At 31.7% G+C, this 22,362-nt stretch overlaps 1 long non-coding RNA gene across 6 annotated transcripts in view; it reads right to left on the bottom strand.

Annotated features, from left to right (window-relative positions):
• LOC145312058 (uncharacterized) overlaps window positions 1-22,362 on the bottom strand; it is a 102,152-nt gene that overhangs the window by 57,394 nt on the left and 22,396 nt on the right. For 3 of the 6 annotated variants that reach the window (XR_013876882.1, XR_013876884.1, XR_013876883.1), the window contains exon 2: window positions 13,327-13,384. The exons of the other annotated variants lie outside the window; for them this stretch is intronic. This is a non-coding gene — a long non-coding RNA (uncharacterized LOC145312058). The remainder of the gene's footprint in view (window positions 1-13,326; window positions 13,385-22,362) is intronic. 6 annotated transcript variants of the gene reach the window in all.

The following is a 22,362-nucleotide window of genomic DNA, read 5'->3' as shown; positions in this document are numbered from 1 at the left end:
TTTTGGGACTTTCCCTCTAGGGGCTAGTGGAGCAAAACACTAAAAAAAAGTATTATTTAAAAAAAATCAGGTTGATATCTTTAAAAATAAGCTCAGAACTCATATTTTTAGCGTTTGGGGGGTTTTTGTGCTCCACAAGCCCTAAGAAGGAAAGTCCCAAAATGAATCTGTAATGGTTCGTTGATTCAGTTATGTTAAAGAAGTATTATTTTTAAAAAATCAGGTTGATATCTTTAAAAATAAGCTCAGAACTCATATTTTTAGCGTTTGGGGGGTTTTTGTGCTCCACAAGCCCTAAGAAGGAAAGTGCCGAAATTCAATTTTCAAAGTTTTATGTGTACACCCAGTCGTATAAGAGAGCCTACAAAAAGAATTAGGTTGATAACTATAAAAATAAGCCCACACGGCCTTCCCAAACTTTTATACTGAATTTCATTTCCTATAACTGTTCAAACTTCCCCCCCCTTACCCCAAGTACTAAAGTTTGGGAGGGCCGTGTGGGTTTGTTTTTAGAGTTATCAACCTAATTCTTTTTGTGAGCTCTCTTATATGACTGGATCTACACATAAAACTTTAAAAATTGAATTTTGGGACTTTCCCCCCCAAACACTAAAAATTTAAGTTCTGAGCTTATTTTTAGAGATATTGAGATTATTTTTTTTTCAGAAACCTTTTTTAACAAAACCAAACTAAGTAATCATTGGAGATTTCATTTTGGGACTTTCCTTCTAAGGGCTTGTGGAGCAACAGACCCCCAAAAACACTAAAAATATGCGTTCTGAGCTTATTTTTAAAGATATCAACCTGATTTTTTTTAAATAAAACTTTTTTAACATAACTAGATCAACGAACCATTACAGATTTCATTTTGGGACTTTCCTTCTAGGGGCTAGTGGAGCAAAAGACCCCCCCAAACACTAAAAATTTAAGTTCTGAGCTTATTTTAAGAGATATTGAGCTGATTTTTTTGTCAGAAACCTTTTTTAACATAACCAAACTAAGTAATCATTGCAGATTTCATTTTTGGACTTCCCTTCTTGGGGCTAGTGGAGCAAAAGACCCACAAACACTAAACATTTAGGTTCTGAGCTTATTTTTAGAGATATTGAGTTGTTTATTTTCAGAAAACTTTTTTAACACAACCAAACTAAGTAATCATTGCAGATTTCATTTTGGGACTTTCCTTCTTGGGGCTTGTGGAGCAACAGACCCCCAAAAACACTAAAAATATGAGTTCTGAGCTTATTTTTAAAGATATCAACCTGATTTTTTTAAATAATACTTTTTTAACATAACCGAACTAAGAAAGCATTACAGATTTCATTTTCGGACTTTCTTTCTAGGGTCTAGTTGAGCAAAAGACCCCCAAAACACTAAAAATATGAGTTCTGACCTTATTTTTAAAATATCAACCCGATTTTTTTTAAGAACACTTTTTTAACATGACCGAACTTGGTAACTTTTACAGATTTTTATTGTTTTTAGGGTCTTTTGCTCCACTAGCTTATAGAAGGAAAGTCCCATAATGAAATCTGTAAAAGTTACCAAGTTTGGTTATGTTAAAAAAGTGTTCTAAAAAAAAGGAAGTTGATATCTTTAAAACTAAGCTCAGAACTCATATTTTTAGTGTTTTGGGGGTCTTTTGCTTCACTAGCCCCTAGAAGGAAACTCCCAAAATGAAAGGGGGGGGGGGGCGAAAGTGACACTTTTTGAAACCAAAATTAAAAGTTAAAGGAACTCAACTAAAAAAAAGAGTTACAGGTCTGACATTTTGCATGGCAGTTGCTTTATAGGGGTACAATATGGAACTGTGAAGAAACGGCGGCGCAACCGCCGAAAACCGCCGAGAAAAGGCAACAAAAATTACGGCGGGAAACAGCGGTTTTCGGCGGTTGCGCTTTGGGACTTTCCTCCTAGGAGCTAGTGGAGCAAAATACTCCAAAAACACTAAAAATATGAGTTCTGAGCTTATTTTTAAAAATGTCAATCTGATTTTTTAAAGAAAACTTTTTTAACATAACCGAATTAAGGAACCATTACAAAGGGGGGGCCGGGGGGCGAAAGTGACACTTTTTGAAACCAAAACTAAGAGTCAACAAAGGAACTCAACTAAAAAAAGGGTTACAGGTCTGAGATTTTGCATGGCAGTTGCTTTATAGGGGTACAATATGGAACTGTGAAGAAACGGCGGCGCAACCGCCGAAAACCGCCGAGAAAAGGCAACAAAAATTACGGCGGGAAACAGCGGTTTTCGGCGGTTGCGCCGCCGTTTCTTCACAGTTCCATATTGTACCCCTATAAAGCAACTGCCATGCAAAATCTCAGACCTGTAACCCTTTTTTTAGTTGAGTTCCTTTGTTGACTCTTAGTTTTGGTTTCAAAAAGTGTCACTTTCGCCCCCCAGCCCCCCCTTTGTAATGGTTCCTTAATTCGGTTATGTTAAAAAAGTTTTCTTTAAAAAATCAGATTGACATTTTTAAAAATAAGCTCAGAACTCATATTTTTAGTGTTTTTGGAGTATTTTGCTCCACTAGCTCCTAGAAGGAAAGTCCCAAAATGAAGTCCCAATAAAAAATCAGGTTGATATCTTTAAAAATAAGCTCAGAATGCATATTTTTAGTGTTTTTGGGGGTCTGTTGCTCCACAAGCCCCTAGAAGGAAAGTCCCAAAATGAAATCTGTAATGGTTCGTTGATTCAATTATGTTAAAAAGTATTATTTTAAAAAAATCAGGTTGATATCTTTAAAAATAAGCTCAGAACGATATTTTTAGTGTTTTTGGGGGTCTGTTGCTCCACAAGCCCCTAGAAGGAAAGTTCCAAAATGAAATCTGCAATGATTACTTAGTTTGGTTATGTTAAAAAAGGTTTCTGAAAAAAAATCATCTCAATATCTCTAAAAATAAGCTCAGAACTTAAATTTTTAGTGTTTGGGGGGGGGGGGGGTCTTTTGCTCCACTAGCCCCTAGAAGGAAAGTCCCAAAATGAAATCTGTATTGGTTCGTTGATCTAGTTATGTTAAAAAAGTTTTATTCAAAAAAAATCAGGTTGATATCTTTAAAAAAAAGCTCAGATCGCATATTTTTAGTGTTTTTGGGGGTCTGTTGCTCCACAAGCCCCTAGAAGGAAAGTCCCAAAATGAAATCTCCAATGATTACTTAGTTTGGTTTTGTTAAAAGGTTTCTAAGAAAAAATCATCTCAATATCTCTAAAAATAAGCTCAGAACTTAAATTTTTAGTGTTTGGGGGGGTCTTTTGCTCCACTAGCCCCTAGAGGGAAAGTCCCAAAATTCAATTTTCAAAGTTTTATGTGTAGATCCAGTCATATAAGAGAGCTCACAAAAAGAATTAGGTTGATAACTCTAAAAACAAACCCACACGGCCCTCCCAAACTTTAGTACTTGGGGTAAGGGGGGGGGGGAAGTTTGAACAGTTATAGGAAATGAAATTCAGTATAAAAGTTTGGGAAGGCCGTGTGGGCTTATTTTTATAGTTATCAACCTAATTCTTTTTGTAGGCTCTCTTATACGACTGGGTGTACAAATAAAACTTTGAAAATTGAATTTCGGCACTTTCCTTCTTAGGGCTTGTGGAGCACAAAAACCCCCCAAACGCTAAAAATATGAGTTCTGAGCTTATTTTTAAAGATATCAACCTGATTTTTTTAAAATAATACTTCTTTAACATAACTGAATCAACGAACCATTACAGATTCATTTTGGGACTTTCCTTCTTAGGGCTTGTGGAGCACAAAAACCCCCCAAACGCTAAAAATATGAGTTCTGAGCTTATTTTTAAAGATATCAACCTGATTTTTTTAAATAATACTTTTTTAACATAACTGAATCAAAACTTGGGGTAATTAGTGACACAATCAAAAAGATTTCATCAATTATCTTTAAAACTAAGAGAGTAGCATACAGTATTTAAGATATACCTTCATAAACGAGAATTTGAAAAAAATGACTAAGTCCCCCCCGCAGGGTTGCTTGTTAGGGGAAAAATTTTTGAAAAAATAACATGGTCTCAAATGATTCCAAATTGCCTAATTCGGCGAGAAATGCAATAAAAAATTTCTTTTTTGGTGGCGGCGGAAAACGGCGGCGGACGGCGGGAGCGGCGGCCCCGCCGCCGTTTTTTTTTAAAGATACCAAAACTTGGGGTAATTAGTGACACAATCAAAAAGATTTCATCCAATTATCTTTAAAACTAAGAGAGTAGCATATTGTATTTAAGATATACCTTCATAAACGAGAATTTGAAAAAAATGACTAAGTCCCCCCGCAGGGTTGCTTGTAAGGCGAAAAATTTTTGAAAAAAATAACATGGTCTCAAATGATTCCAAATTCCAAAAAAAAAATAATCTCAATATCTCTAAAAATAAGCTCAGAACTTAAATTTTTAGTGTTTGGGGGGGTCTTTTGCTCCACTAGCCCCTAGAGGGAAAGTCCCAAAATTCAATTTTCAAAGTTTTATGTGTAGATCCAGTCATATAAGAGAGCTCACAAAAAGAATTAGGTTGATAACTCTAAAAACAAACCCACACAGCCCTCCCAAACTTTAGTACTTGGGGTAAGGGGGGGGGGGGAAGTTTGTACAGTTATAGGAAATGAAATTCAGTATAAAAGTTTGGGAAGGCCGTGTGGGCTTATTTTTATAGTTATCAACCTAATTCTTTTTGTAGGCTCTCTTATACGACTGGATGTACACATAAAACTTTGAAAATTGAATTTCGGTACTTTCATTCTTAGGGCTTGTGGAGCACAAAAACCCCCCAAACGCTAAAAATATGAGTTCTGAGCTTATTTTTAAAGATATCAACCTGATTTTTTTTAAATAATACTTTTTTAACATAACTGAATCAACGAACCATTACAGATTCATTTTGGGACTTTCCTTCTTAGGGCTTGTGGAGCACAAAAACCCCCCAAACGCTAAAAATATGAGTTCTGAGCTTATTTTTAAAGATATCAACCTGATTTTTTTAAATAATACTTTTTTAAACACTAGCGGCTTCGCCCCTAGCCTCTAGGGGCTTTATTTCTGAAGGTTCAGGGGAGAATTTTAAAAATTTTGTTTACATAATTTTAGATATTTTTTGTATTTTATAACATTTTATTACTCTTTATATCATTTTAAAACTCTTTATAACATTTTATAACTCTTTATAACTTTTTATATTAATTTATATTATTTAAAACCTTTGAAATTTTTCTTTTTTTATTGTTTTTTAAAATTTCTTTGCCATTAATCTTTTTGGGGCTTCGCCCCCACAGGAGAAGGAAGTTTTCACAATCTTTTTGAATTTGATAAAACAAAGTTTAAAAGAAGAAAAGAAATTTAAAAAAAGAAAAATAATTGAAAATATAAAGAAAATATAAAAAGGTATAAAAAAGTATAAAAAATTATAAAAATTAATTAAAATATATAAAAATATATAAAAACATAAAAAACATTAAAATTAGAAAAAAATAAGAAATTTTTTTTTTGGGTGGGGGAATTTTCATTTTTGGGGGGGTTGGGGGTGTCCCACCCCCTAAGAAAATAGCCTAAAACCACCACAGGACCAATAGGTATATACCCTGAAGAGTAGAATCCAATCGGTTCAGTGGTTACCGAGATCTTAAGGGACAGACAGACAGACAGACGGACAGACGGACAGACATCAAGCTACTTTGTATTATAGATAACTGAATCAAAACTTGGGGTAATTAGTGACACAATCAAAAAGATTTCATCCAATTATCTTTAAAACTAAGAGAGTAGCATACAGTATTTAAGATATACCTTCATAAACGAGAATTTGAAAAAAATGACTAAGTCCCCCCCGCAGGGTTGCTTGTTAGGGGAAAAATTTTTGAAAAAATAACATGGTCTCAAATGATTCCAAATTGCCTAATTCGGCGAGAAATGCAATAAAAAATTTCTTTTTTGGTGGCGGCGGAAAACGGCGGCGGACGGCGGGAGCGGCGGTCCCGCCGCCGTTTTTTTTAAAGATACCAAAACTTGGGGTAATTAGTGACACAATCAAAAAGATTTCATCCAATTATCTTTAAAACTAAGAGAGTAGCATACAGTATTTAAGATATACCTTCATAAACGAGAATTTGAAAAAAATGACTAAGTCCCCCCGCAGGGTTGCTTGTAAGGCGAAAAATTTTTGAAAAAAATAACATGGTCTTAAATGATTTCAAATTGCCTAATTCGGCGAGAAATGCAATAAAAAAAATTTTTACCCCCCCCCCCCAAAAAAAAAAAATTTTGGGGGGGGGGTGGGGGGTCGACGATAATTTTAAAAGTAACTTTGGCCCCATAGAAGCTTAAATCCAAAATTAGCTCCCTCTAGCTCTAAGGGTTCTCGAGTAAACCCCCCCCCCCTGCCCAAATGGTTATTTTCCACATCCCCCTTTTCTTCAACATGCTAATGGATTTAATAAAATCTAATTTATTCAGACTTAAAACATCTGTTATTATTGCTCTATTTATATATTTTAACAATATTAATATAAAATATTTTTCTTCAAATACAAACCAAATCTTTCAGTATCAAACCTATTCATTATTTATCTTTTAGAATTGTTATGACGTATGGCCTACATGATTAACTTTCCGCTGATAAGGTTAAAATCTGGTATTATTTTATGATTTTTATTATAATTATTCGTAGAAAACTGGCAAAAGTACGAAACGATAAATGATTTTTCAGTATGGCCTATAACTGGTTCTAATCCAGCGGATATTATTCGGTTTAGAAGCCATACTGGATAATAGTTTTTTGGACAAAGGAAAAAATTTAAGCCAATTAATTTTTTTGGAAGTCCTCTTGTCTTGTTTAAAATGTCAAGTGTCTTGTTTATGTTACATCACCATCAAATATCATAAAAAATAAACTAGATTTAATTTTTTTAAACTATATTTTTTCTTTGAAAAATAATAAAAATGATATAAAATCATTTAAATTATGTCAATCATAGTTAGGTTATCAAATAAACATTAAAAATTCACCTTTTTACCTATACGTCTTTATTACTGAAATCTTAAACTTTAAAAAGAGCATTTTAACCCTTTTTCCTGCTCAAAAAATCCAGGGCTCTCTTATTGTGTGTTTGAATATTGTTTCTTTTGTGTGTAGATGCATTTAGGATGTGCTATCACATCACATCAACTTTTTTTAACCTCTTGAGGGCAAGGTGATGCTTCGGGTACACGTCCTCTCCACTCTACCTTGAACATACTCTGCGTGTGAATTGCAGTGTAACTCCCAGGGTATTTAGTAGACAACCAACTTTTTGATTGCACTACCTTTGTCTTTAAGTCTTAACTGTGCATGGTAATGAATTGCTTATGTTTTGGGCCAAGGCATTCCCCCTACTATAACTATTATTGTCGTACATCTGACATAGCAACAGTAAGAACCAGGGTGTCGGAGCCGTATAATTTTGATGCGGCTCCGGCTCCGGCTCCTACCTTAAAATTAATATATCAATTTTTTTTCATTATTGAATTTGATAAAATAAAATAAATAATATAAAATATTTTGCTTTTATTTGATTAAAGCTATATAAAAGTAGAAGGAGAACTGGTAAGAACTATGGCATGATGCTGATATGAAACACTTTTTCTTTTAATATTTCTTCCGCGGAAGGCATTGCCCACCGCCAATGGTTAATCAGATAAGAGGGGATATTTTAAAAGGGGTTTCATGTTAATTCATTGGCTAACTATACATTTTATGTACGTGTATGTATGTTAAAAGACGTTTCTATCAAACCAAAATTGCTATCAAGGTTCTTTTGCTATCTATATATGTCCGTATAGAGGGAGGGGACATTGGACTGTTTATTACACTAGTCCCCAAAGTTTTATAAAAACATTTTCCTATTCGTTGGCTCAACAATTTTGGGGACTTTTATTGAATTTTTATTGGTTGGTTGATTAAGTCGAGTTCCTAAACGTTTTGATTACTAATGTAAAGAAGGAACAATTTTGTGTTTCTTCATTGAAGATGTACATCAATTTATCGGCCATTGTCTTCCTTTAGATCCCTGATTGTAATTGCTGATTAACTTCAAGCTCTGTTTATTGGTTCAAATGATGGAACACTTCACATAAATGTACAAGGTGCTAAAGCTATTATACCTATAATCAAGCCTTTCACATCTTTTATCGTCATTTCCTGTAAGTTTTTTAAACTTAATGATTTATATTTACAATATAACTGAAGCTTATTCAAGGGCGGTGGTCTCTTATAGTTATCTACAGGGGAGCTGGTTCGAGTCGTACCCGCTACCATTTATTGGGTATGTGGAGCTAATGCCATTTTTTCCGTAGCATTTAGCTTTATCTCATACTTGAATGTTAAAATAAAATTAATAATAGTTTTTAAGCCCGGGTCTTCGGCCCCTCGGGACTAACAAAACTAGTTTTAATCTTATAATCTTTCATTTTAATAACCGCAGAAAGCTGTCTATAATACGATGCGATAAATAACTATTATTTCGCTTTATATATCCCCCCTGTTCCTTAATGTATGTATGCAACGATTCAAATTGTCTACCAATAAAATTAACACAAAATTTTATCCAAAGGTTCAAGGATAATGGTTCAATAAAACAAGGATGACAACATCCATAAAAGCGAAGCTCTGAAACGGTCGAACAAACAGACATTAACACTTGTATAGTGTCAGAACTGAATAATCAGAATATAAATGAATAAGAGTCAAAGCAAAATTGTGAGTAAATTTGTTGAAAAACTTCTTGATACAGGATAATGTTTATGGACATACTTACATTTTTAAGACTTGATTATAGAGTTGCTTTGCTTATAATATTGTACTTTGTTGTCCCAGGAATCAGTATACCAAAAATCAGAACAATCGGATAATTAGATCACATGAAAATTTGTTGTTAAAAAAGTAAAAAATCAACATGTTTAAAATGGACGTACGGACATTCAAATAATGATTATAGAGTTGCTACGCTTTCTAAATTGTACCTAACTACTACAGGAATCACCATGCAAAATTTTAAATCGATAGGACAATTCTAACATGCTTAAATTAACGAAAAAAGCTATCAATCTCAGACGTACAAGGATGATTATTTTAATATGTAGCTTAGCTAAAGACATTTGGGCTCAATAATAGCTGAGTATCCACGAATTCACCAATAGTAGCTGAATATCCACACTTTTCCCCGATGGTAGTTGAATATCCACACTCCCCCCCCCCCCCCCGATGGTAGTTGAATATCCACAATAGTTTCCTATTGATATTTGTTTATTTTCCCAATAAAATGCTTCATTTCGTGAAGATATATAACAACTTTACATATTTAAATTGTGATTATTAAAGTTACAATATTCTATTTGATCAAATGTAGATGACTTAAAACCATGCATGTTTCACAAACATGATATTTAGATCACTGAACATAATACTGATCTACATAAATTGCTGCAACAAAAAAGTAACTTAAGGCTCTTTTTAGATATGTATCAAAATGCATTTTAGGGCAGTTTTAAAGGCTATTAAAATTGCTACTTCTAAATCAAATTTCAGAAAATGAGGCAAAATCTAAGAATTTGTAAGTATAACACTAATCCTATCCCATTATTTCATATTAATCCAATTCCATGGTGTAAGGGGGCTTCCTGGGATTTAAAGGGATAAGACAATGGCCGATAAATTGATGGACATCTCCTATGATGACACACAAAATTACAGTCTGTATATTACAATTAGAAACGTTCAATACAAGTCCCCAAAATTGTTAAGCCAACAAATACGAAAACGTCATTTTAAAACTTTGGGGACCAGTGTAATAAAAAGCCCAATGTACCCTCCCTACCTTGGAGACTTCACAATATCGAAAACAGGATTAAACTCAATAATATTTTCTAGAAATTGTAGCAAAGCAAATGCATATATATTAGTAGGAAAGGAAGCCTAAATCATTTTTGGTCTAAATTCTAGAAAGATGAATGAATTTCAGTATGCAGTTGTCTGTGTTAATATGTGTGTGTGTGTGACTGTCTGTGTGTTTGTGTGCTACTGTGTTGGATGCAAAAAATAGTGTATAATACGTCCTTCTGTCGGGTAATATGAAGAATAATTTGTAGATGGTTACAATTCCGGGAACTGAAGGATAGCGACACTGACAAAAAAAAGTAATTTGTGTTTGGGGAAAATATTTTATACCGAAATTGTCAACAACAAACAAATGGGTCGACATAATATTTTTTATTGGTGGAAAAGCTGGAGACCTAATCCTTTATCCCCTGCTACTGTATGGTAGAGCGGGCATGATGAATAGGCCCAAGGATTAGATATCGTGACTCTACTTCCAACAGTAAATCTTCCCCAGCCACCATGGAAAAATACAAGATTTTTAAACACAACATACAAATTTTCAAACATACCTATACATGCAAAAATATATTTTTCAAATAATGGTTGGTAACTTTGTTTTAAACCTCCATAAAATGGTTCTTTTATCCCATTGTGCGCCTCTCTAACTATCTTATCCACTTGCATCCCTTTTAAATTTCAACTCACCCCCCCCCCTCTCCCGTGAACAATGCTAAATGTAGAATTTTGGCCAGTTCTTATCTTAAAATGCATTGTTGAATAATCATATTAAAATTTCATCAACATTCTTATATTTAGACTAAATACTTCTAAATATGTTATATTTATATTTATAAAAGTAAACTTCTAAATTCAGTATTGTTGACTTTTTATTTACTAAATATGCCTTAACATTCATTTACATTAATACTGTACAATAGATTACTGTTCATTTATCTCTATTTTGGACGTAATTGTGTGTGTGTATCTAGATAATTCTCATATTATGATATTAATGTGTATATGTTTGTTTATTTGTATGTGTATTATTGTTCTATGTGTTTCTATCCGTTGTTATGTTTGTCAGTGTGTGTGTGTGTTATTTTCTAATGGATATAGAATACATGGATATTGTGCCGGGGTAAATTTGTTGTTTATTTAGGTTGCTTATATAGTCCTCAAATAAGAGTCAATAAGTTCCTTCATGATCAGGGGAAGATATGGGATAAACTCTTTAGCGAAGCTTCTATTTACAGCTTGGACAAACATTTTATCAGGGTATACGATAATACAATATCCATGTATTATATATCCATTTATTTACTGCATTAATATGGTATTTATGAAAGGATTAGTTTATTACATAATCTCCTACTATCATTTTAATGTTTTAATTAAAATAAAACATTATAATTATAATACAATATTTCCAGATTAATTTACTGCCATTGTCAACTGCTATATTGTTTTTTTAAATATTTAACATATGCTTTTGTGCAAATAAAATAAAAAAATGTTAAATATAGCACTAAATCATTGTAAATGTCATTAAAGTAATTGATAAGAAACAAGAATGAGTTTATGTTTATAAAGAAAAGATAGGGATATTAAGAAATAGGACAATTGAAGACAAATTTTCAATGGAGCTTCGTTTTGGTAGTTAGTTATCTTGTGTTAAGCTTTATTAATCATACAAAACATACGATGTCTGTAGGTCTGAAGCTTAAGATCTCTGTAACCGATGAACAAATTGGGCTCTACTCTTCAGGTAACATAGAAACTGGTCCTGTGGTGTTTTTAAGCTATTTTCTTGAGGGTGAGAATTCCCCAAAAAGAATAAACCTAAGCCCCAAAAATTTTCAAAAATATCATCATACTTCAAAATAAAAAAAATAACAGAATTTCTATTTTTTGAGTATAAATAAAACTATGTTAACCTTTTTTGTTGTGTATATGTATGTGTGTATGTGTGTGAGTGTGTGTGTGTATTGTATGTTTCAGAGTAAAAAGAAAATGTTTAGTTATATTGTTATAAAACTTTGTCTTTTTTTCTGACAGCTTGATAAATAGAGCTGAAAAAATAGAGGAAAAATAAGGAAATGGATATTTCTAGTACATTTCTGAGAAAAATTGGTTTAAATTTGAACTTATAATGGTTATTACTTATTAGAACATGGTGTAATGTAATCAAATAAAAATTGTATTTTTTTGGGTACCTTACAGTTTTAGTGCCGCCAATCTATGAAATATATCCTAATAACTTTAAAGAAAATAGGTGGGGAGGGGAAGGATTACCCCTCCCATGGAAATTGCAGGGTATAAACTGTAAAGGGAGTTGTATCAAATTACAGGATGAAATAATGAAATATTATAGCTTTAGCATATTGTAGGTTTAAGGGGATATATAAGTATTTATAAAATGTTTATTATCATATATATATACTAATATATTAGTAGTAGCGAAGCTACTCTATAAATAATGTTTATCAATCCGTCAGTCCGTCCTGAATACATTTATCAACCGCTGGAATTTACGTTTAATTATATATTACATTTACTAATTATGCCATGAAATTAGCTTTTTAATAGCGGCGATTTTTATGGATAAAATTACCCTTGTAATAAGTATACATAAATGTTATTCCCTGTGAAGTATTTATCAATATTAGATAACCTGATTAGAATAAATATGAGATTATATTTACAATCTACACCCAAATCTTTCCCTTGTCATTATTTATCTTAATTATTATAGATCATATATATTTTGATGCATTAATATTTCAAATCAGAGGCGTGCGCCCTGGCAATATTAGGGGGGTAAATACACTCCCCTAGGTTAAAACCCCTCTTAACGAGGATCTACAACCCCCTAAAACAGCAAAGGGGGGATATCAAGATAAACAGCACTGTTTCGAATGTTAAGATTTTTTAAGGAAAAGTGATTTAAGTAAGTATCTTGTAGGGGTACCCCACCCTCAGACCCCCCTGCATAAAAAACCAAACAAAAATATTAGCCTAACAAAGCTTATTTTTCCGGCCCGCTGGGCATTCAATAGGCTCACCAGTATATTATAAATGATAATATCTGATAAATAAATGTTAAAGACCTTCCATCCTGCCAACTTAGAGTTGTAGCAAGTTGATTTATTTGTTTGTCCAAATAGTTATAGTGGGCTACAACAATAGACGGGATATTTATAGACCTTGCATATTTGGTTTGTTTGTTAAAATAGTTATAGTACCTAGACTACTGAATCTAATGTGTTCTATATTTATTATAAATATAGAAGAGAAATCATAGGATTGTCTATTCCCCAAACTCATTTTTAAAATCTTCACTTAATAACTCAGTTTGGGCGTCTGAAAGTGAGTTAAATCGGTCTACGGCAGCTCTATTTTTTACCACAAGTTGTGTATAGCCAAAACTGGCATGTTTTCTATTATCCTTGAAATCAAATTTTCAAGCTTTACTCACCGGCACGGCTTCTTACACTGGAGTTCATGCGCTGTAGCATAATAAAAGGAGGACATACCTACAAAATTATTATTCCTTAAGTATCACATAAGAGAGCAAAGTTATATTCTTATAATATTACTTTATAGGCAAAAAATTTTTTTTTTGGTCGTCAGTTTTATTTTTGAAAGCTTGTACCTATTAAATGCGGTTTATATCTTTTGTCATTATGGTATAGTTTTATGACAATCGACGTCGCCCCTAGTATAAACAGCCTAAAACCATCTATAGGTCTATAAGAATCTTCCCTAAAATGGAGAATTTGATGAGGCAATGGTTACTAAATATCAAAGAATAATGTAAAAGAAAGTATTTTTGTGGAAGCAATAAAACTCTCTCTCTCTCCTTTTTATATTTCTTTCTCTCTCACACACTACTTTTTTTTCTCTCTTTCCCTTTCTCTTTTTCCCTCCTTTTTCTAATGATTTATGTATTTCGTTTAAAATAATGTAATCCTTATTAATTATTTGTTATGTACAAAAATATAAAAAAGATAAGACTTAAATATATTTGATTTACACAATTATATTTTTTTGGAAAAAAACTTTTTCAAGTTTTTAAAAGCGAAGCTTTTCTATGATGAGGATTGTTTGCTCAGACGTCCGTTTTCCTTACAGTAAAGATTCTCATAGGCAAAGGGAAGGTTTATAACTATTTATGGGGTAGGGTACCTCTACTCTCCCAAGAGAAAAATACCAGCCAACCCTCCCCTCGAAGTTTTTTTTACAAAAAAATATTCAAAGTGAAGGGTCGAACCCACCACCCTTCCCCCAAGTGCCCCTAGAGACACCTACAGACATCCACTAGCAAGAAACATAAAAAACACATCTATGCAACTTTTATCTAAATCAAAATAGTCAAAATCATGATTTTTAAGGGAAAACAGGGATATCTATAATTTAAAGTTGTAATCGTTACAACAGGGGTAAAAATCTATAAAAAATCACGAAGTTTATTTCAAGAACCTAAATATTAAATCATTAAAAATTATTATTAAACCAAGCCGTTTAAGAGATATTGAGCCCCATGTATATTTACCCCTGGAAATTGTTGTCGACACAGAAACTCCATTAATCCTTAAATGTAGCAATAGTCAATACACGGTTTCCTGTTTTAAATGTATTTTTAGAACATTAATATATTTCCTTCTTGTGTCTTAGATATTTATTTTTTATTAGGTACACGGTTAGGGCAAAGAGGGTAATTCAATAGACAGGCGCGAGTAGAACGATTCAGTGATCTGAAGGGATAAGAGAATGGCCGATAAATTGATGTACGTACCCCCATGATGAAACTCAAAATTACCCCTTCTTTAGATTTCAATTTTTGGTTGACACGTTTGGACACTCGAATTAATTAACCTTACCAATCAAAATTCAATAGAAGTCCCAAAAGCTTTATGTTTTTTTGTATCCTATGGGTCATTTTAAAACGTTCTAGACCCACAAGCGTCCAGACTTAAATACATGTATAGAAGCTCCGCTCCTAACACAAAACTACATAATTATTCATTTGAAATGATGTAAAATGTTGCATGTCATCATGTCAGACAGAGAGATACTTTTCAAGGTGTCCAATCACTTCCACACATGTATTCAATTAGAAAATTATCAGAACCACAAAATTAACCTTGGCTCGACAGCCGCGCATTAACCACAAATAAGCTGCAAACTTCAACCCGTTTGGATGCTTTGAAAAATTGCTTTAAGAGAAAGATTGCCATTTTTGATACAGGTTTAGACTTTCATCTGCTTTTTGCTGAACGGGGTGCACAACAACACTACTTATGAATTCAGATAGGGATACATTTCTCAAACTTTTCAACCATTTAAGAAGAATCATTATAGATACAAAATGTATTGTTCGACTGCTGCTATATAGTGTACAATATTACAATATACAAAATAAATATTTTTTATTGATGAAAATCAGCTATTTAAATGATAAATTTTTTTGTGTTAATATATAGCCCTATTGCTCTTTATAATTCGTGGTTAATCAAATAGAAAAGTAACTTATCATTTCAGCAAAAAAATCTAAATCATTAACAGAGTTAGAAAAAGCTTAAAGGTCTTATTTGGGATCTTCAATTGCATAACAACATCAAATGAAAAATTCCCCCCATTTGTCTTTTTGCGGATTATTATTCGGAATCAAAAAATCCTAGAAATCCCTACATTTTAAGAAAAGGGAAAAATCTCCAGTTTATAATTATGGGATAATGGAAAAATGTTTGATTTGATTCTAAAAGTAATTAATCATTTCATATTATTGCGCAGAAATCTGAAGCATGAAAAAAATTTCAGTGTCCTATTTGTATCGAGTGGATCGAGGACCCCCCCACTTCCCCATCTAAAACTAATTTTTTAACAACATGTTTAAAATGGACATACAAACATTCTGGTAATGATTATAGAGTTGCTACGCTTTCTAAATCGTCTCTAACTACCACAGAAATCACCATGCAAAGTTTGAAATCGATAGGACAATCCTAACATGCCTAAATTAACGAAAAAAGCTGATGACTGTGGTATATTATTTTGGGGAGGGGGGACACTTGGTATCACATCCTTTTTTCAATTCAAAATATATTGTGTCTAAAAATTTCCACTTGACTGAGAAAGAAGAAACTAAGTTGATAATCCTTAGTTAACAAACTTGCAATATTACAAACGATGGAGATAGATAGACATAGACATAGATTTATTTAATGTTTAATAAACTTTAAAGTATAGAAATGAATAACAATAAGAAAACAGGGGACTAACTAAGAATTTTTCAGAATAGTAATACCTTGCCATGAACAGAACTATAACTAAACTAAACTTTATAATTAAAGACACTCAGTAATGCTACTACTAGATAGTAGTAGCTATAAAACTTTAACATTATATTTATATACAAAACTAGCGGTTGCGCCCTTAGCATCTAGGGGCTCTTTATTCTAAGTGAAAGCGATGGAAAGAAAATATGGTATAATACCATCCCAAGACTTAAATCTAAATAATAAATTAGCCTAAAACCTTCCCAGGACTTTCCAGGTTTACTAAGACGGTATCATTTGAATTTTATTTCTCGAATGCCTTGTCCTTATTTATTTAACTCTATAATGTATATTAAAAATTTCAAAAGGAAAATGTGCATAAAAAATGTTAATTGCATAATGCGAAAAAATGCAATTAATTTTGCAATATTCTCTGTTCTAATTACTAAGCAATCAAATCTTTTAGCAATTAACCTTTATAAAAATTGTAGCTGTATACTTTGAGAATTATGCCTTAACTTTTGCATATTCCATAACCGCATGTTGATTTTTTGTTGCAAAAAAATTTCTTACTATTTAAAGATTGTGTTTTAAATCATAAAGAAAAGAAAGGACCAGTTTACTGTTGTAATGTTTTTTTCCGATTGGAATGAATATTTCAATCGTTTAGGGGGCCACTATCTCAAATAGTAAATACCATCCTAAATAACTGGAAAATGTATGTAATAGTTCACTCGTTTTAAATCGACAGAATTGGGACAATTTTTGTTATATTTTTCAGTTTTACATCTATCCAATTTTTTACCCAAAATTAAAATTAAGTCTTTAATTTTAAAAAACAATTTAAATGCTTAATTTCAAAGCTTTGCATTTATAAATGTTGTCTTCCTTGTTCTATTATAACTAGATCTATTTAATTTATTTGGTATAAATATTAGTTTAAAATCATATGCTGTCTTGAAGATAATGCCAAAAAAAAAACACTACAACACACCCATACACACACACCTAGACTCATACACACACAAACAAGTATGATAAACAGACACAAAATGAGTTATGAGCGCTGGCCCCGAAGAAAATGAGCACCTACTTAATCAAACACATTAGGACAACATACGCCCTGGGTCCTTAAACCAAAAAAATCCACGAAATAACACTATTTTTCACATCAGCAGCAAGCCTATAAAACAGCTGTTATACTATGCCTTAAAAAAACAACGGAATTAAAAGCATGATTTGAAAGTAGCATAAAAAAGGATGTAAGCCGTATATTTGATGTCTTTAAATCATGAGGTTGAAAGTTTAATTTCTCGTCAATTTTGCTAACTAATATGGTCTTTATTTATTGGTCAGTTTGTTCTTCTAGTAGGAAAGGATGGGACGGGGGTATCGTTATTATAGCCAGCTAAGAGCATCACTATATCAGAGTAATTGAAAATCTTGTGCAACATCCAAGTAATAATACATCGATTCTTATTTTTTTAAAATATTTTTGTATTGACCTATCCCTTAACCCTGGGCACTAAATACATATGTAGTGCTGTCAATATTTAATTCTGAAATTGATCACTTACTCTGCCCCCCCCCCTCCTCTCATGTGCACACACACACACACACATCTATATACATTAGATTTTAATCTTATAACTTGTTTCACATTTAGGAATTAAATGCATTTTTTACCATTGAAGCTTCTCTATAACTTTATACGTATGTACATTCGACTTAAATATACCTATTCAAATACTTGATTTATAGGAAATAAATAGCTTTGTTCCAAAAAAACGCGACTAATTAGCTATAAAATGAGTTAATTTAAAGCAGGAAGGAAGGGGACAATGGGCTGTTTATGACACTAGTCCCCAAAGTTTTATAATGAAATTTTCTTATTCGTTGGCATTAGAACTTTGGGGACCTTAAGTGAATTTTGACTGGTTAGTTCATTAAGTTAAGTATCTAAACGTTTTAACCACTAATTGTATTCTACAGAAGGGGTAATTTTATGTATCATCATTAAGTATGTACATCAATTTCTCGGCCATCGTCTTATCCTTTTGGATCCTTGGTAAAAAGTAACTTAATGAGGCTTATTTAAATCAAAATTTCATAATCGACGAACTTTCCAAGCTTTTTGAAATAGCCATCCTTGTCTAGGCATACTCACATAAAAATAAATTATGTGCACTTTTTTAAAGGCTAATACAACATAAAAAAATCATTTGATATCAAATTGACCTTTAGCTGAGTTTTTAATGCTATTTAGTAACATATTTATTTTGCATTAAATTCTAATTTAAAATAAATATAAGAGGTTATTTTTTACCACTAAAGCAAAATGTAAAATTACCAGCAGTATCTAAAACTTTAAAAATCCTTTTAACCTTTAAGTGCAGAACATTTGTCAAGAAGTCCTAAAATTCCAAGGTAATGATTTATCCCTCTTTAATAATGTTTTAATAATTTTGGTATTTATATCATGTGCCTGTTATAGCAGCTGTAGGCAAATTCTTCATTAATTTACGCTTAAGTTGCAATAAATTGAACAGTTGTGATTGCCTTGAAATTCGACATATATATTTGCAGTTTATGTTTTTGATGCAGTATTAGGGTTTAAGTTTAGCTGGTATATAGATAGCGCATACACCAGAGAGAGAATAGGTGTGCATACATTTCAACATACCTAAAAATAGAAAAAAAAACATAAATATTTTTGTATTTATTAGAGATACTCATAAAAATTTCTTTCTTGTTTCTAAGTGGCGGCATACGATAACAAGTGTGAATGAGGAAAAAATCTAAAATGTTTTTTTTTGGCGGTTTTAATTTGACGTCTTTTATAAGTTGGGTGCAGAGCACATAGAATATAAAGGTTTTTATACAAGATAACCAAAACTATGAAATTTTCTTGTATATGTATGTTCCATAGAAATTACACCTAGATTTTAAATAAATCATAAAACTGCGAAGCTAAAAAGTAAAAGCTAATATTAATGAAATCACTTGCTTTTAACTAAATAATCCTAATAAAATCATCCAATTGCCCTTTAAACAAATAAAATGTAGATTAGCTGCTTTGATGAGACAACCAAAATGTAAATTTGTGCATCAAGCTGTTTCTAACACAAAAGGGAAACAAAATTTTGGAGAATGAATTAATTGGAGGGGGGAGATTAATGTTCAAAGAAAAGCAAATGGAAACTGATTTTCATTGATTTTTTCTTTCTTTAATGTTTTATTTTCAACTTATAAAGGCAAGGACTGCAGGGGCGTCCAAGCTTTTTCATTTTTTATTTGGGGGGAAGGGTAAAAATTGAATATTCAGAATTTTTAAATTCATTGGGTGGGGGGGGGGGTAATCACCCCTCCCCCCCCCCCTTGGACGTCTTTCAAGGACTGATCTGATATTCAGCAGTTATAATCAATTTAAGTAGTTTAATACAGGAATAAGGTATAACAAACTAGCGAAATAAATATAGAATAATATTTGAGGAGCAAATAAAAAGGTTGTCTGTACGACGAAGCGTTGCCACAAAAATCACGAAAAATCAGCTGAAAATACCAAATAGTATTTTGAATTAATTAAGTTGTTGGTTACATCTGCATTTCATGCAAGTTTTAGTATTTTTTTTTATTAATAAGCTACCTACCTATACAAGAGGGGGATAGATAAGACACTAGACGAGAACATATGTAATATTCTGTAATACAAATATTCAAAGTAAACTTCTCTAGTCATTAATGTTCATGTTCTTGTATTAATTTAAATATAAAGATAATATTACTTACTTTCAAACATAAAAATGTTTTTTTTTCCAATAAAGTAAATATTTCTTTTTAAACTATTGAAAACAAAACAAAATATTATACATTTTGTTTTATTAATGTGAAATATTTTACTGTATTTATATTATAAAAATCCAAAAATATTATAGTTTATTTCATGTTATTTGTAATTATACTGAAATAACTTAAGCTAATAATAAAAATGGGATAATGTCAGTTAGATAGTAGCTAAAATTACAAATAAAATAATGAATAAGTCACCACTTAGCCTCATAAAACAAGTATTAATTTTCCCACAAAACTTAAACCAACATACAAACCAAAAATTATTATATTTCTGAAATATATCATATCATATTCTAATGCAACTTCATATGGAAAGAGAGCAAATCTACTCTAAAATAACTAAATCTCTCTAGTAATTCAATACATTTAAATCTTAAACCTTTTTGTTGAAATGACATTTCCTCGTATTTTGTTAGAAATCCAATGACAATAGGATTACACTATCTTTTCAGTTTTCTCTGTCCCAATTTTGCTCTTTCTTTTTATGTCTCTCTCTCTTCAAATTTATACATATTTTTCCCCCTTTACAGAAGGGGGGGGGGGGGGGGCGGACGGTAATGGCTTTCTCTTAACTATACTGAGCTGCCAAAGGCTGAATCTTACACATATAAACATTAGAAGTATGATTATTTCATTGTTCATTGATCTAGCTCTGTATCCCTTATTGTGTGTGCTCTTTCTAAACTGTACTCAACCCCCCCCCCCCCTTTCATGTTATTTTGTGACATATCCCCCCTTGATGTCGCACAGGGGGGTGAAGATAATTATACACAAGGGAAGTATGAAAGAATACTGGCTGGGGAGGGGGTGGGGGCAGAATGATAGGGATCTAGACATTTAAATATTTATTCCAATACGAAATAATATACAAACATAGTTAAAACATAATAATAATAAAAAGATAAAATTAAGACATAAATCGATCCACATAGAACGAATAAAAGAAACAATGTGTATGTTAGGCTTAGTTTGATATGAAATTAATAAAATCATATATTATATTGTTATTCAAGCCAGCATTATGAAGGAGTTTACAAGTAAATTGAGATAAAAGAATAGAGTGTGCATAGAAATTGTTGTCATCCCACTTAATGAAATCGTCCTCTATGCTTATTTTTAAAGATCTATCTTTTGCAACTAAAATTAAATGGGATAATTGTAGATAGAAATCGTTTGAAAAGCCTTCATAAAACATATTGTATAAGTAAAAGTTTTCTTTTAAAAAGATGAATTCTGGCTTACTATCATTTAGAACATAATCTAGAAATAATGCAAGTTTATGTATAAAATAGGTAGGAAACACACAGAAATAGAGGGCATGTTCTGTTGAACTTATTATATTACATTTTGAACATAAATTTGAATCAGTTAATTTAAATTTATATAGTTTATTTTTACTATTTAATGTTCTGTTCATTTGTTCAAGGATAAAATTTTTATAATATAAAATAATTGGCATGCTAAATATTTTTTTAACGACATAGAAAGCATTTCTCTATCAGAAACTTTACAAGTAGCATAAATACAATGATAGGTCAATATGAAAAAAAAATATTCTTATCCTACATAAGAAAAATTTCCTTAGCTTTTCTTTTTAAAAAATCAATGTAAATAAATATCATTGCATAGCTGAAATAAACTTTTAATATAAACTAATGATTACTACATCCCTGAAAAGTATAGACGACAGACTCAATATAGAACATTAACAACTATTTAGAGTTATCATATCATGCTAAAGATGTTAAAATTTCTACGTCCACATGAGGTAGAATTAAAAGATTGTGCATGTTAAAAAACAGGATCGAGCTAATCCACAAAAAAAACTTTACTGTACATTTTTCTACTTATCTTTAACTTAATCTCCCCCTACTTTACTCCCTTATTATCTAATAAAGCTTTGAAATTACAACTACCCCCCCCCCCCCCCCCCCCCGAGGTATCTAATAAATATATTTCCACCCGAGTGGTGTATAATTGAATAAATCAAACAAAGGTGACACACATATTAATAATCTAGATAATTGATATAAACATCATTTTACTGTTTCCTTTTCTTATTGTATTCCCCTTGTCATACCCCCCCCCCCTCACACTACATTTTTCCCCTCACTTTTTTTCAACAATCCACCTACTCTTAACAAAAAAGGGTCTACAAGGCGTATTCGGTTATTTATACTTTATGTATTTTGAAGTATCAATTTTACTTCAAAAAACTGAAGTTGATACACATTTTGAATGCTTATTGTTCATGCCTTTCTTATTGTTTTAAAATATATAGATGAAAAAAGAAAGTTTCCGTACAAAAATGTGAAATAATCGTTGTATATGTTTAAAACTTATCCTACTCCACCTACACTTACTCTAAATGTTTCATTTTT

The sequence above is a fragment of the Acartia tonsa genome, chromosome 2 (assembly GCF_053477335.1).
Source record: "Acartia tonsa isolate MP-2025a chromosome 2, ASM5347733v1, whole genome shotgun sequence".
NCBI classification, from domain to species: Eukaryota; Metazoa; Arthropoda; class Copepoda; order Calanoida; family Acartiidae; genus Acartia; species Acartia tonsa.
Note: the sequence above shows the minus strand (reverse complement) of the source record. Positions and strands in the feature narration are given on the sequence as shown.